General features: G+C 51.5%; 1 protein-coding gene across 5 annotated transcripts in view; it reads right to left on the bottom strand.

Annotated features, from left to right (window-relative positions):
• Positions 1–16369, bottom strand: part of PRORP (protein only RNase P catalytic subunit) — a 111300-nt gene that overhangs the window by 79898 nt on the left and 15033 nt on the right. The gene's annotated exons all lie outside the window — the stretch shown is intronic.

Below are 16369 nucleotides of genomic sequence, written 5' to 3'. Positions count from 1 at the left end.
CTGGATGTGCACAAGTCCATGGGGCCGGACAAGTTGCATCCGAGAGTGCTAAAGGAATTGGCAGCTGTGATTGCAGAGCCATTGGCCATTATCTTTGAAAACTCATGGTGAATGGGGGAAGTCCCGGATGACTGGAAAAAGGCTAATGTAGTGCCAATCTTTAAAAAAGGGAAGAAGGAGGATCCTGGGAACTACAGACCAGTCAGCCTCACCTCAGTCCCTGGAAAAATCATGGAGCAGGTCCTCAAAGAATCAATCCTGAAACACTTACATGAGAGGAAAGTGATCAGGAACAGTCAGCATGGATTCACCAAGGGAAGGTCATGCCTGACTAATCTAATCGCCTTCTATGATGAGATTACTGGTTCTGTGGATGAAGGGAAAGCAGTGGATGTACTGTTTCTTGACTTTAGCAAAGCTTTTGACACGGTCTCCCACAGTAGTCTTGTCAGCAAGTTAAAGAAGTATGGGCTGGATGAATGCACTATAAGGTGGGTAGAAAGTTGGCTAGATTGTCGGGCTCAACGGGTAGTGATCAATGGCTCAATGTCTAGTTGGCAGCCGGTGTCAAGTGGAGTGCCCCAGGGGTCGGTCCTGGGGCCGGTTTTGTTCAATATCTTCATAAATGATCTGGAGGATAGTGTGGATTGCACTCTCAGCAAATTTGCGGATGATACTAAACTGGGAGGAGTGGTAGATATGCTGGAGGGTAGGGATAGGATACAGAGGGACCTAGACAAATTAGAGGATTGGGCCAAAAGAAATCTGATGAGGTTCAATAAGGATAAGTGCAGGGTCCTGCACTTAGGACGGAAGAACCCAATGCACTGCTACAGACTAGGGACCGAATGGCTAGGCAGCAGTTCTGCGGAAAAGGACCTAGGGGTGACAGTGGACGAGAAGCTGGATATGAGTCAGCAGTGTGCCCTTGTTGCCAAGAAGGACAATGGCATTTTAGGATGTATAAGTAGGGGCATTGCCAGCAGATCGAGGGACGTGATCCTTCCCCTCTATTCAACATTGGTGAGGCCTCATCTGGAGTACTGTGTCCAGTTTTGGGCCCCACACTACAAGAAGGATGTGGATAAATTGGAAAGAGTCCAGCGAAGGGCAACAAAAATGATTAGGGGTCTGGAACACATGACTTATGAGGAGAGGCTGAGGGAACTGGAATTGTTTAGTCTGCAGAAGAGAAGAATGAGGGGGGATCTGATAGCTGCTTTCAACTACCTGAGAGGTGGTTCCAGAGAGGATGGTTCTAGACTATTCTCAGTGGTAGAAGAGGACAGGACAAGGAGTAATGGTCTCAAGTTGCAGTGGGGGAGGTTTAGGTTGGATATTAGGAAAAACTTTTTCACTAGGAGGGTGGTGAAACACTGGAATGCGTTGCCTAGGGAGCTGGTGGAATCTCCTTCCTTAGAAGTTTTTAAGGTCAGGCTTGACAAAGCCCTGGCTGGGATGATTTAATTGGGGATTGGTCCTGCTTTTGAGCAGGGGGTTGAACTAGATGACCTCCTGAGGTCCCTTCCAACCCTGATATTCTATGATTCTATGTCATAGAAAATACATCAAGACCACATTTCCATAGTTTGCTTATAAGAATCTTGTATGAAACTGTATCAAAAACCTTCCTAAAAATCAAGATATATCATGTCTTCTGCTTCCTCCTATTCACTAGGCCAGTAACCCTGTCAAAGAAGGAAATTAGGTTGGTTTGGCATGATTTTTTCTTGAAAAATCAACACTGGCTATTTCTTAGAATTGTATTATCCTCTAAGTGCTTATAAATTGATTAAGTTTGATTGGTCCAGTATCTTTCCATCATGTGAAAACTAAAGTTACTATGTAAATATGCAGGCCAGCTTCTTAAGTGGAGTTACCCATTGGAAGCACATTACACAAAAGGTTCAGTGTCTGAACTAGGTTCCAATAGGTTTAAGAGTGGAATTGAGAAAGTATTAGCATTAACCTATAAAGTTCTAAATTGTTTCGTAACTGGATGATAATCAGGAGGATGTGATTTTTAAGGGTCCAACCTCTCACAACCTGCTAGAGCTCGAAGTGCTTTGTCAGATGTGACAGGGTCAGGCCAGATGGCTACAGGAGAGTGATCCCCCCCCCCCCCCCCCAGAGTAGTATGGTTTTTATTACATCACGTTCATACTGAAAAGATTAAGTTGTAAGATTGGGAGTGGTCATTGTGTTCAGATAAAAAGGCTTATTTACAAAGATGTTTACTTTACAGTTTTACATAAGACATGATTCTTCATAACATACAAAGTATCAAATCACAGACCTAGGTCTAGAAGGCAGCTATATTAGCCCCAGGTTAAGTAGGTCCCTTTTCCCTGGGTAAGGTAACAGGGAAGGTTTGGTTTGTTTTTTTTTTGAAACAGAAAAGAATTTTATTGTGTAACACTTGCAAAGAGTTACCAAAGAAAACAAAACAAACTATGCAACAAAACAACGCAAACAGAAGGTATAACACTGCAGCTTTCAGGAGGGAGAAGTGTTCAGGCTAGCCTGGGCCCAGAGCGGGGGGGCTTCCTCGACACTCGTGGTCTTCCACCCTCCTGAGTTACCTGGTGGCCTAGAGCGGGGGGGGCTTCCTCGACACTCGTGGTCTTCCACCCCCTCGAGTTACGTAGTGCCGCGCCCAGTGTCACCGATTATCCCTCTCCTGAGAGTGCCCGGCAAGATGGGCACGGCTGCGGGGTGGGCGGTTTGGGAGTGGGGGGGTAGACACCTATGTATTATAGGACCCCTCCTAGATGACAGTAATGATGGTATCCACAGTGGCAACGGCTGGGGCTGGCGTCTCTCACTCTTTCCCCCAATCAAAGGGTCAGACGGAGGAAACCGGATGGGGTCACCGAGCAGAGAACCCTGGACAACGCCCACCGCTCCTCAAAGGCATCAAGGGAGTCAGTGGACGCCGCCCAGAGGAACTCCGCCCGGATACGTGAATGTACTGAAGATCGGAAAAAGGCCCTACAATCGCAGGACGCTTCATAGGCCAACCTCCCCTCTCTGGTTTTATAAATGGCTGTTTTAGCCAAGGCTAGGAGGAGGTTGACCAGGAGATCTCGCAATTTTGTGGGGCCACGGATGGGGAGTGTATAGATAAAAAGGTGAGGGGAGAAATGAAGCCAAAAGTGCAATAGAATATTTGTGAGGAGCCGGAAAAGGGGCTGCAATCTGGCACACTCTAAATATACGTGCACCAGGGTTTCCCTCACATTACAAAAAGGGCAAGTATCCAGGATGGGGGTAAACCGTGTCAGGAACACGCCCGTGCTCACAGCTCCATGAAGGAGCCGCCAACTGATGTCCCCGACGGGCCTCGGGACCAAGGTGGAATACAGGCTGGCCCACCGAGGTTGCTCACCCTCCAAAGGTGGCAGGAGGTCCCGCCACTTTGTATCGGGGCGGGACACCAGGGTGTGAGTGTGAAGGGTGTGAAGCGTGAGTGTGTATAAATATTTCCGTGGTGCGATTTGAAAACTGACCGGCTGCAGTTCATGCAGCCGGCTTGCAGTGAAAGGGTGAGGGGTTTGTTGGGATCGGCAGGGTAGGGGCCCAATGGAAAGGTCCGGCAGGCCTGGGGTAGAGGATGGGCGGGGTGCGCCCTCGCGCAAGGCTCGGTTGACATAAGCCCGAGCAGCGGGGGTCAAGGTGGCCTTCACCTCCTGAAGTACGCGCCGGGGGGGGTACGAGGGCTGGAGAGCCCCATGCGCCGAGCGAGCGTCAGGGGATCCAGCCAGTCTCTCCAGTTGTAGTCCAGGAGGTCTCCGACCCTCGTGACTTCCGCCAGGACCAACCTCTGGCGCACCAAGCGGGACTCCGACACCTGCACATGGAGTTGGGGATTGTGTAGCAGGGGCTCCGTGAGGAGATCTGCTCCTACGGTGGCTGCCACGGACCTGGTCATTAGAAACAGTTTCCAGGTCCGGAGGAGGCCCTGGTAGAAGACCGGCAGCCCGGAGAGGTCTCGCGGAAAACCTCTCGGACAAAGATAAAAGAGCTGCCGGTCGTATCGGAGCCCTTGGAAGCGGCATAAGAAGGCGTGCGCCAATATGCTCCACGTCTAACTACCTGCACTATAAAGGAGCCTCTGCAGGGCCTGGAGGCGGAAAACGCGGACCTGAGTGTACAGACACTTCAGGCCCTGCCCTTTCCTTCGGGGTAAATGAAGAACTCCAACAGGGGCCCAGTGCATTCCTGACCAAAAGAACTCTAGAATCAATCTCTGGAGGTGGGTCAGGAAACCCGGGGCCGGGGCCGGGGCCAGGGTGTTGAGCCGGTACCAGAGCGTGGACAGGACTAGTTGGTTAAGCACCAGTGCTCTCCCTCGGAGGGAGAGACATCGGAGTAGCCTCGTCCATTTCCAGATCCGCTCTATCACCCCGCCCTCTAAATTTTGCCAGTTCCCCGGCGGGGAAGGGTGCGTGGCGGAAAGGTAAACGGCAAGGTAGAGCAGTGGACCCGCACTCCAGTGGATGGTCTGAAGCGCGGGTGGGAGGGAGCTTACCTGCTGCCAGTCCCCCACTGCCAAGCCAGAGCTCTTGACCCAGTTGACTCGGGTGGAGGAGGCTGCCGAATAGATGGCCTGGCATGCCTCCACTAGCGCCAAGTGGCCCGGGTCCTGGACCACGAGGAGTACATCATCAGCGTACGCCGACAGGACCAGCCACAGCTCCGGCTCCCGCAGCACCAACCCTGTCAACCTCCTGCAGAGGAAACAGAGGAAAGGCTCGATCGCCAGAGCATACAGCTGGCCCGAGAGGGGGCACCCCTGCCGCACTCCTCGCCCGAAGCTGACCGGTTTGGTCAGGGTACAGTTGAACCTAACCAAACACTCCGCGGAAGCGTACAGCACCCGGAGAAAACTCACAAACTGAGGTCCGAATCCAAACCCCTGCAGAGTGCCCAGGAGGTACCCGCGGTCTACTCTACCGAACACCTTCTCCTGATCAAGAGACAGGAGGGCGAACGACAGACCATCTCTCCGCCCGAGTTCCAAAAGGTCTCGGACTAGAAATAGGTTGTCAAAAATGCTGCGACCCAGAACAGTATAGGTCTGGTCTGGGTGGATCATATCCGCCATCACGGACCCTAGCCGCAGCGAGATTGCTTTCGCTACGATTTTGTAATCAGTGCTAAGGAGTGAGACGGGACGCCAGTTTCGTAAATTGCGGAGGTCCCTCTTCTTCGGCAACAAGGCAAGCATCGCTCGCCTGCACGACAGAGGGAGGACCCCGCTCTGCAAGGACTCAGCCCAGACAGTGACTAGGTCTGGGCCAAGGATGTCCCAGAACGCGCGGTAAAACTCCACGGTCAGCCCGTCCATGCCCGGAGATTTATTGGTGGGCATGTGACGGAGGGCTTCCGAGAACTCGGCCAGGGTGAGAGGCAGCTCTAGCCGGTCTCAGTCGCCTACGCTGACGGTGGGGAGTTCCTCCCAGAGCACCCCGCAAGCGCCAGGATTGGTCGGATCCGGGGAAAAAAGGCTTGTGTAGAAGTCACAGGCCCTCCCACACATCTCCTCCGGATCCGTGAGGGGGGTGCCGTCTTCCACTAGAAGGCAGGTGACGTGTTTCTTGGCCCCCCTCGTTTTCTCCAGGGCATAGAAGAAGCAGGAGCCGCGGTCCATCTCCCGAAGGAGGCGGATGCGGGACCGAACGAAGGCACCTCGGGCCCGGTGGTCCTCGAGGGCCCGGAGCTCCTCCCGCTTCTCCCGGCACACTCCGCAGAGGGACGGATCCTCGGGGTTGGCGGCCAGGCGCCTCTCCATCTCTAAGACCTCCCGTTCCAACTGCTCTATCACCGCATTTCTCCGTCGGCTGGTGCCCCGAGTGTAGTCACGGCAGAAGAGCTTGGCGCGCACCTTCCCTAGATCCCACCATCACCGCACTGAGGGAAAGGCACGCCACTGCTCTCGCCAGGCCAGCTTAAACTCCCGGAAGGACGTCACGAAGCTCTCGTCCTCCAACAGGCTGTTGTTAAAGTGCCAATAGGCCGGCCCCGGTCTCTCTGCACGGAGGGAGACCGTTATGGTGGCTAAATGATGGTCGGAGAATGGGGCCGGTCGAATGGTGGAGGAGTGGGCCTGTGAAAGATGGAAACGGGATAAGTAAATACGGTCCAACCGAGAGTGGTGTGACCGATGGGCCTCCACCCGGACAAAAGTGAACGTGGAAGTGTCATCTGGGTGATGGTCACGCCAGACATCCACTAGGGAGTGATGTTCGACTATTCCTCAGAGAATGTTCGCGGCAGCTGGGCTCAGCTCGGCCCCTGAGCGGTCCTGTTCCTCGAGGGTGGTGTTAAAGTCCCCTCCCAGGACTAAGCACTCGTGCGGATCTAGGGTGCCGATAAAGTCGGACACCCGCTTATAGAATTGTGGCTGCTTTGGGCTCGTTTGCGGGGCATAGATGTTAACAAGGTTGACTACGAGCCCCTCCATACGGACTCGAAGGTGCAGCAGGTGGCCTGGCACGGCCTCAGTGACCCCTAGCACCTCAGGCTGTAGGGTGGGGGAGAACAGGGTCGCCACTCCAGCTTGCCAAGTCGTGAAGTGGCTAAAGTATACCCCGTCCCCCCACTCCAGCCGCCACCTGTCCTTGATGGTCGGGTCCATATGGGTCTCCTGCAGGAAAGCTACAGAGTACCCCCCTTCCTGAAGGTAAGAGAGCACCTGGGACCTGCGGAGAGCCATCCTACAGCCCCTGGTGTTCAAGGTTGCAATAATGAGAGGCGTCATGCGGAGGGCTGGGGGTTTCTTATTGGTGGGGGTGTTCGTGGCCCCCAGCGGGTTGCACAGCAACCCGTGACCCATCCCGTGGATGAGTAGATCTTTTCGGAAGCCGCGGGCCTGCTCATAGGCCGCAGCACCGCGCTTTCTTTGCCCTCTGCCCTCCTTTATAAGGGCCCTTGTGGCCTGAAGAATTTGATCAAAGTCCCCCCATAGCCGAAGAGCCAGCTGTACCCTATTGCGGGCGCCACGGATGTGTTCTAGGAACTTCCGTAGTGCATACCGCAGCTCATGGGGGGGTGGGGTTACGATTTCCGGGGTATTCCCTGGTGGGGCTCTTAATGCAGCCTCGTGGTCCGCTAAGGCGGGTAGGCAGGGTGCGGACCACCGACGGGGCGTCTGACTAGAAAGTGCAAAGACTGCTCCCTGGGGGGAATCTGCGAAAGGCAGGAAAAGAATAACCCCAGGGGCAGCAATAGCATTGCAGAAGGAGGTGAATTGGGCAGGGACAGGGGTAAGGCTCTGGGCTTCAGGAGGCGAGCAGCTAAAAGAAGGTGCCTCCTGAGCAGAGTCGAGGGTTAAGGGGTAAGGGAGGGGGCTCCCAGCGACGCTAGGCGCTGGCTCCGTGGTGGTCTTGGCGGCCATGGCATCAGGTGGTGGACCACCTTCTGCAGGGTGCTCGCCCGGGAAGGCAATTAGGGGGAGGGAGCATGGGGAAAGGGGGGCTGGGGTGAGGTTGCCCAGATCGAGGCCAGCTGGCAGTAGATCATCCTCTCCCTGGGTGACCGGGGTCAAATCTAGGGCCTCAATCTCCGCATACACGGAGGAGAGGCCAACTCCTGCTACCCCGAGGGCCTCTCCTCTAGGGCCCGCCTCGACAGTCGCTTCGGGATTCGCGGGGGGTTCGGGTGGTATCCGGGCAGAAGGAGCTTCCTCAGGGGTCTTGGAGGGGAGGGTCTCCCGTGGAGGGGGGATTCTGCCCTCCAATGCCAGTCTGTCTTCCCCTCCCGACACCAGCGGATGGATCTCACTCGTGGCCGTAGCGGAAGGCTCAATATCAGTGCCTCCCTTCCTGGTCTTCCGGGGGGCTTCCGCATCGGATGGGTGCAGTGGAGCTCAAGCCTTCCGCTTGCCTTGCTTCCCCTGGACTAGGGTCCAGCCCTCCATAACATCGTCTGGGGGTTGGTTAGCAGGGGTCGTGTCGTGGGGCAGAGGCGATGGTTCAGGGGTTCGAGGGGGTAACAGTGAGGCAGCATGAGGGGCGGGGGGTTCTCCTTGGGGCGGGCCCTCTCCTATACTCGGTAATATCTTTGCCACACCCTCCTCCATAGGCTCCACCGGATTGGTAATAGCAAGGGTGGGACTCCCTTGCTCGCCTGGGCGTTGTAGGGAAGGTGTTTCTTGGGCCCGGACGGGAACAGCAGCGGGTCGAGTAGGAGGAGGGTTGGTTTCAGGTGCCGGGCGGCCAGGGGCGTCGGCAACGACGGGGCCGATATCCTGCCGGGTCTTGGGGGTCCCGGGTGCCCCTCCCCGCTGGGCCAAGGGGCAGTCTCTGTGGAGATGCCCCGCTGAGCGGCAGAGGTAGTACCGGGCCTCTCCCGTGGAGTAAAAGACCCGATAGCGGGCTCCTTGGTAAGGGATTAGGAAGGACCCCTCGAGCGCCTCTCCGTCACGCGCCACTGCCGGCGGCAGAAGCTGCACTTGCCGGCGGAACGAAAGGACATGACGGAGGGTGGGGTCCTTGCAGCCCAACGGGAGAGGGCTGATGACAGAGACAAGTTTCCCCAGGGTGGAGAGAGCGGGTAAAAGGGCAGCATTGGGTAAAAAGGGAGGAATGGAGGTGAGGACGAGGCGAACGCCCAGGTCTTCTAGCGGCTCTAGGGGGACAAACACCCCCCCCACCGCCAGGCCCCTCTCCACCGCCTCCTGGGCGGCAGTCTCCGAAGCTAAGAAAAAAACAACCTTCCCATACATTTTGGAGGCCGCCACAATAGCCGTGGGTCCTACCACCTTCGCCAACGCCTGCACGTATGTCTCCACGTGGGGCGAGGCGGGCACCAGGAGGCAACGGACACCATGCCTCCTGGTCAAGGTGGGGAAGGGGCCCCGGCTGCTGGTGATGGTAGCGGAGGCAGTGGGTGGGCGAGATGACGAGGCGGCAGGCAGGGGGGAGCCTGCCACCGCCCGGGCATACGTCCTGGGGGCCGGGGGAGGAACGTTCGCAGAGCTGGTGGAGGGAACAGCAGGGAGGGACGCCATGGTCGATGACGAGGCCACAGCGGTGGGGGCAGCCCCTGCCATGGAGGGCCTAGTGGTTTTAGCGGGGCCCTTTCCTTTCTTCCCGCCCTGGCCTTTCCGGCCAAGTGGGGGGGGGGTTCCTAGAATCTGGGGGGGCGGTGGACGCAGCAGCGGCAGTAATCGCCCCGGTGCCTCCTGCTGCCGGTGCCCCAGCGGGGGCGGTGGCAGGTGTTTTAACAGTGGCGGGGGGGGGGCCTTGGGGGTTGGGCAGGGGGGTAGGGACAACTGATATTGTTAGAGGGGCCTCGCCCCTCTCATTCCCCGCCATTGTGAGCAGGGAGAGACTGGGAGACACCAGAAGGAGGAGGGGGAAGCAGATTAACTGCTCCTCCCTGCTGGGCTGCAGGCGGGGGGGGGTACCATATGGGTTGGATTGGAAGGGGGGAAAAACAGAAATCGGGGTCCGGTGATAGGGGCAAGCTGTGGGGTAAACAGTCCGGGTGGGCATGGGTGTGGACCCACGCACGTTTGCCCAAAGAGTCTCGTTTGGTTGCCTGTTATGTCCGGTCCGAAAGGCAAAGTTCAAAGCAAACAGCTGGATCCGAAGGCAGATGGCAGGTTGCCAGCAAGGATGGACGGCGGGGGGCCGTGACAGTTGTAATAATGTTAGGGGGGGGCACCGATGGATCGGGGGGCAGCTCCGTGCTACACCCCCTGTGCCACGCAAACGCAATTAAACCACAGCCAAACTCCCCCTCACGAGAGTATAATTCAAAGAATTACTCAGTCTTACGGCCCCCTCCACGATGATCTGTAGCTTCCCTGGGTGATTTCTCTGTCCTCTATCTTCTTCTCCAGCTTTGTTGGCTGTGTACCAAGGCTTCCGGCAGGCCGAGAATGTTGCAGAGATAAGAAGAAATTCCGAGCTGACAGCAAAACGGCTGGGTCTGGGGGCTTCCACTCCCCCCTCCGGATAGCGGGTCGGCAATCTTCCCTCCCCTCCTCCAGGGGTTTCAGCTAAGACAAATAGCTGCGCCCGAGAGCAGGCGTGGGGGGGGGGGGGGGAGGGTGCCGGCGGCAAGCTGGCAGCCGACCAGCACTCAAACGGCAGCAAAGAAAAACGGCAAAAAAACAAAACAAAACAAAAAAGCGTCTGGCCCAGTCGGGGGGGGGGGGGGGGAAACTAAGGCAGGGTCACAAAGTAAGAAAAATCCAGGCCAGGGGGCTTTAGGAAAGAATAGAAAGCAGATAGCTGAGGAGCAAGCGAGGGAGGTCCCGTTTCCCAACAGGGAAGGCTCCAGAACAATCAGGAACTTTCTGGAAACAATTAAGACAGACAGGCTGATTAGAACACCTGCAGCCAATCAAGAAGCTGCCAGAATCAATTAAGACAGGCAAGCTAATCAGGGCACCTGGGTTTAAAAAGGATCTCACTTCAGTTTGTGGCCTGCGTGCGAGGAGCTGGGAGCAATAGGCGCAAGAAGCTGAGAGTGAGAAGGCAGACTACTGGAAGATTGAGAAGTACAAGCATTATCAGACACCAGGAGGAAGGTCCTGTGGTGAGAATAAAGAAGGTGTTGGAAGGAAGGCCATGGGGAGGTTGGACCCTTAAAAATCACATCCTCCTGATTATCATCCAGTTACGAAACAATTTAGAACTTTATAGGTTAATGCTAATACTTTCTCAATTCCACCCTTAAACCTATTGGAACCTAGTTCAGACACTGAACCTTTTGTGTAATGTGCTTCCAATGGGCAACTCCACTTAAGAAGCCGGCCTGCATATTTACATAGTAACTTTAGTTTTCACACGATGGAAAGATACTGGACCAATCAAACTCAAACTTTCACACAGCTGTTACAGGAGCCACTGTAGACAGCTGCAATCCACAGGGCCCTGGGCTGGAACCTGGAGTAGAGGGCGGGCCTGGATTCCCTTCATTCCCCTAACTTCCTACTTCTTCCTTTCCCCATGCTGGCCAGTGATGAGGCTAACTGACTGAATGGCAGATTTGAGCCACGAAAGTGACCAAACTGAGGGCTGCCGTGAACCTCTGAGGCGAGCAAATCTGCCAATAAGCGCAGGACCCACCAAGGCAGAGGAGGAACTTTGTCACACAGAGCTTTCACAAACAAGCTTCCTGAAAAGTTTTTCAAGCTCTGGTTATTGACCAATAATTGGAAAGAAGATAGTATGAACCCCGATTTTGATCATAAAAAGAAAGAAAAAAAGAACACACTAAGCCATTACAGAGCACATTACACTCATTTGGCTAAAAAAATCCTGCAGGGCCATACAGAGCTATCACTATAGCTTCAAATTCAGTCAATAATTTCCTACTTATGACAACTACTACTAATAATAGGGTTTCAAGTGTTAATTGTATAACAACTCAAATGACAGATAAGCATGACTGCTTACTCAAGAGTGTTAACATTTCTAATATGAACTACAAGGTGAAGTGAACTGTACAGCACACACGCCAGCACCACTGAAGTCAATCATCTTTCATATAAACTTTATTCCAGTATGTTTCATAGCTTAAATAAATAGGATTACAGAGAAATAAAAGAAAAAGGAATATATCAAAAGATATAGATAAGACAAAAAACAGCAGTAACAATACTTGGCCCTGATATAGTTCTTTTCTACCATAGATCTCTGAGTACTTTATAAAGATGAGTAGGTGTCATTATGCCCATCAGGCAGGTGGGAAAAACTGAGACACAGAAAGATAAGTGGACTTCTGCAAGATCACAAAAACTTAACAGCAGAATCAGAAACAAAACCGAGTTTTCCTGCCTTCCAGGCCTGTGTCCTATTCTCTGAACTTGTCTGAGTTTCATAATAAGACAGTAAATCACGGAGGTGGTGTGATACAGGATGGCAGTTCAATATGTCTTGACAATTAAAAAAGGAGGGAGTATTTGCACCAGTAATACCAGGATTGGGAGAAGGTCAGAGAAGAGCAGTAGTGGATGAGCAAAAGGTACAAACAGCAAAGGGGAATAAAGAAAGAGAGAAAAGGTGAATAAAGCAGATTTGAGTTACTCCACAGTGTATTTTACAAGCAAGGGCTATTTTCACTATACCAACGCTTAAAGCCAAGTAGACTATTTTTTAAACTGAGAATATAGTCTCTAATTCTTTCTCCACAATGATGTATACACTGTCCCTAAAGACTCAGTTCAATACGGTATAGATGCTTTGTAAGTAGTCCTAAAGTGGCATGTTACTTTGGGGGTTAGGGAGAAGGTCATTATAAATGCAGGGAAGATGACAAATGCTTTCACAGTGAACTCTAGATTGAAGTCAGTACCAAGTAAGAAGTGCTTTACTTTAAGCAGGGATAAGTCATGCCAACAACTGCAGAGCACTCTAGGGCAAAACAAATAGACTAAAAATAAACCCAACAATCTTTCCATTTCCTCCCTTGCCTATCAATCCTCTCACCCATCGCTAGCAACTAGGGACACAAAGATCCTCTGGTTCCTTAGGGGGTGACAGTTTTAGGGAGAACCAGGCAAAGAACCACATACAGGGACCAGGTGGCCCAAACCTCCCCCAAAAAAGAGGAAAATTCTGGAAATTCAGCGTGGCCTGATTTCCTCCCCTCTCCACAATGGAGGAAGCAGATGGGACATCTGTGCAGCCTAAACTTCCACATGAGAAATAGTAGTGGACTAACCCACCCAAGAATGGGCACAAAAAGTTGTACAAGTGCACACACAGATATGTATGACATGAATGTTGTATTCGAGGGATATTGAGATTTTAAGTGTCAGGATATGTCGGGATTTTGACCAGGGCCTACTCAGCCTACAGTAATGAAAAGATGATCAACCTGCAATTCTCTGTGGTATTCCCTCTATTAGCCAATGGTAAGAACAACTGGCAGGCCTTCACCACTATAGAAAATTCAATAGAACAGATTTTCAACTAGCAGTCAACAGATGAAGACAGTACAGAAACAACAATGGTTCCCAATGCAGATTACAGTCCTGGTATCGGGGCTAGTTCAAACAAATCCGGGGCCTAGCACACTATTCAATTAGGTCCCCCACTGCCAGGGGGTAGTTCAATATGTGACCTGCTCTCCCTCTCCTACATACTCCAAATGGTTCTGCAGCCAGCTGGGTGGGTAATGGAAATAGGGAATATGGCCCTAACTGCTGTGCATTCATGGAGAACAAGTGGAAGAAGGTTACCAACTAAACCAAACTCGAAGCTGAACCGTGATAATAGAATCATAGGGTTAGAAAGGGTCACAAGGGTCATCTAGTCTAACTCCCAACAATTTTTTATTCCCCATTTCCCAGGCCTGCACAGGGATATCCTTCCTCCCAAGGAATAGCACCGGACCCCATCAGTAGCTCCACTGACTCAAGAGGGAACACTCATGGTGTAAGGTACTATTGATGTAACCTGGTTAACGAGACAAAAGAGACCCTGATTCCCCACAGGCCTCAAACTGGGACTCAAAGGGTATGAGCTGTACACCAGAGCAGCAAGGTATAATTTCCTGCTCCAACAGACATACCTGTGCTAGTTCTGATTGGGCTATTGTGCTAAAAATACAAGCGTAGCCACTGCAGCATGAGTAAGGGGATGGGCTAGCTCCATGATCTCAGATGGGATCATACTCAGGACAGCCAGCCCATCACTCTGCTGCAGCTATACTTCTGGTTTTATCATGCTAGCTGGATCAGGGCTGGCTGGGTACATCTACTCAAGCTGAAAATTGCATCTCCCAGCTCCAACATAAACATACCCAAACAAACTTCATAAATTAGCTTAACTAGTTAAGGAATCAGAGAAATATAAACCCGTTACTTTACCAGGATTTCTCTGAGGAATTCTAAAAAATAGGTGGTATTGCTCATGTTACCATGCAACAATTCTTCCCAATTCTTGTTTAAATTTTAGTACTATGGAGCAGCAGTAGCCATTTGACAATATTAAGGTTGCTGCTACATTTTTTTAAAGCTGATTCTGTAGCCCCTGTAAAATTCACAAAAGAAGTCAGATCAGTTTGAAAGTTGGGAGGATAAATCTGAAGCCAGGATAAACTTTGTGGGAAAAATATGAAGATACTTGAACAATGGGGTTCAGAGACAATGGGTACCCTAGAATTAGGTGTTTTAAAAGTTTCAAACATCTAATGCTTTTTCTGTACACAAATAGGGAAGAAACAGTAAGTAAGGTAATCATGGAACTTATATAGCTAGACTCTTCTTGTTGACATCTAGTGCATGGTATCATCAGAGGTCTAAAATCTGAAATATGAAAAGTTATCAGACCTTCTTTTTGGCACTACGGAATGGAATGACAGAAAGCTGGCAATCTATACACTGCTAGCAGAGAGCACAAGCTTCCTAGCTGAGCTGTTAACTGTACTTCCAGCTTCACCCTAATCCATTCAACAAGAGGCTTGGCAAGGACAGGAAGAAGAGAAGGGGAGAACTGACAGCTGAAGCTGTGACAGGTGTGTAGATAACAGCTCAGCTCCTCTTCCAGCAGCTCTTGCCAGCATACTGGGTTTAGGGACAAGTTCTATTAGAATCACAGAATCATAGAATATAAGGGTTGGAAGGGACCCCAGAAGGTCATCTAGTCCAACCCCCGGCTCGAAGCAGGACCAAATCCCAGTTAAATCATCCCAGCCAGGGCTTTGTCAAGCCTGACCTTAAAAACCTCTAAGGAAGGAGATTCTACCACCTCCCTAGGTAACGCATTCCAGTGTTTCACCACCCTCTTAGTAAAAAAGTTTTTCCTAATATCCAATCTAAACCTCCCCCACTGCAACTTGAGACCATTACTCCTCGTTCTGTCATCTGATACCATTGAGAACAGTCTAGAGCCATCCTCTTTGGAACCCCCTTTCAGGTAGTTGAAAGCAGCTATCAAATCCCCCCTCTTTCTTCTCTTCTGCAGGCTAAACAATCCCAGCTCCCTCAGCCTCTCCTCATAACTCATGTGTTCCAGACCCCTAATCATTTTTGTTGCCCTTTGCTGGACTCTCTCCAATTTATCCACATCCTTCTTGAAGTGTGGGGCCCAAAACTGGACACAGTACTCCAGATGAGGCCTCACCAATGTCGAATAGAGGGGAACGATCACGTCCCTCAATCTGCTCGCTATGCCCCTACTTATACATCCCAAAATGCCATTGGCCTTCTTGGCAACAAGGGCACACTGCTGACTCATATCCAGCTTCTCATCCACTGTCACCCCTAGGTCCTTTTCCGCAGAACTGCTGCCTAGCCATTCGGTCCCTAGTCTGTAGCTGTGCATTGGGTTCTTCCATCCTAAGTGCAGGACCCTGCACTTATCCTTATTGAACCTCATCGAACCTCATCAGATTTCTTTTGGCCCAATCCTCCAATTTGTCTAGGTCCTTCTGTATCCTATCCCTCCCCTCCAGCATATCTACCACTCCTCCCAGTTTAGTATCATCTGCAATATATTCCCTCCATCCTCTTGGGGGCAGGATGACAGGGGTGGGGAACTCGTCCCTGAGACCAATACAGGAGATGAAGAATCAGCCCAGCTCTTTATATGGCTTCTCTATGCAATAAATTCTCTGTTGAACACCAGCAGGGGAAGTGCCAATCTGACAAGTGTATTGTGGGGAATCAGGATGCCACCCCTGACCTTTCTGATGATGTGCATGAACAGTGGGGAGGCAAAGATTTAGGTGGTGCCACGAAAGACAGCAGGAATGAAGTAGTAAGTGGAGACATGGATAGCCCTCCAGTGATGGGCCCCGTAATGCCCCACTCTCCTGGGTTTGGTAGGGCTTCTTCACCTGCAAGAGTGCTAGAGAGCTGGAGCTGCTGTACTCCCTAAAGATCACCAGAGCTATCCGCTACAGAGGTTGGAGCTGAACTCTGGCACTACCAACAGCAAAGCCCAGCATTCTCATAATGGTTTGATCTTGTTACTATTAAATGTCAGCAAACAAAATTTCTCAGATGTGGCACTGGCTCCATCTAGCGGTCTTTTATCTTTCAACTCCATTAAGTATCCAGGCTGCTTGTTTGCTAAAGTCAACACATAATGATGAGTAAGGACTTGCAAAGCAAAGCAAAAAAAGAAAACGTAAGAAGAGCATTTGACCATGATTTGTACGTATTGTATTTATGCAGTGATCCCTGTTCAAAGCAAGATGTTCCCACTGCAGATGATATATTACTATAGCCCATGTAAATTTAGGACTGCGAGGTTAGTGTTAATTTCTTGTGAATTTTGATAGGTAATATTGATGTTTATTTTAAAATATTTTTCCTAGTTTTGACTTAAACTATTGCACTATTGAAAAATCCAGCATTCAAGATTTAATAAATATAAGTTTCAGAAATAAACAATATTTAATG

Source organism: Caretta caretta, chromosome 6 (assembly GCF_965140235.1).
Source record: "Caretta caretta isolate rCarCar2 chromosome 6, rCarCar1.hap1, whole genome shotgun sequence".
NCBI lineage: Eukaryota > Metazoa > Chordata > Testudines > Cheloniidae > Caretta > Caretta caretta.
The sequence above is the reverse complement of the archived record's forward strand: the minus strand, read 5'-3'. Positions and strand labels throughout refer to the sequence as shown.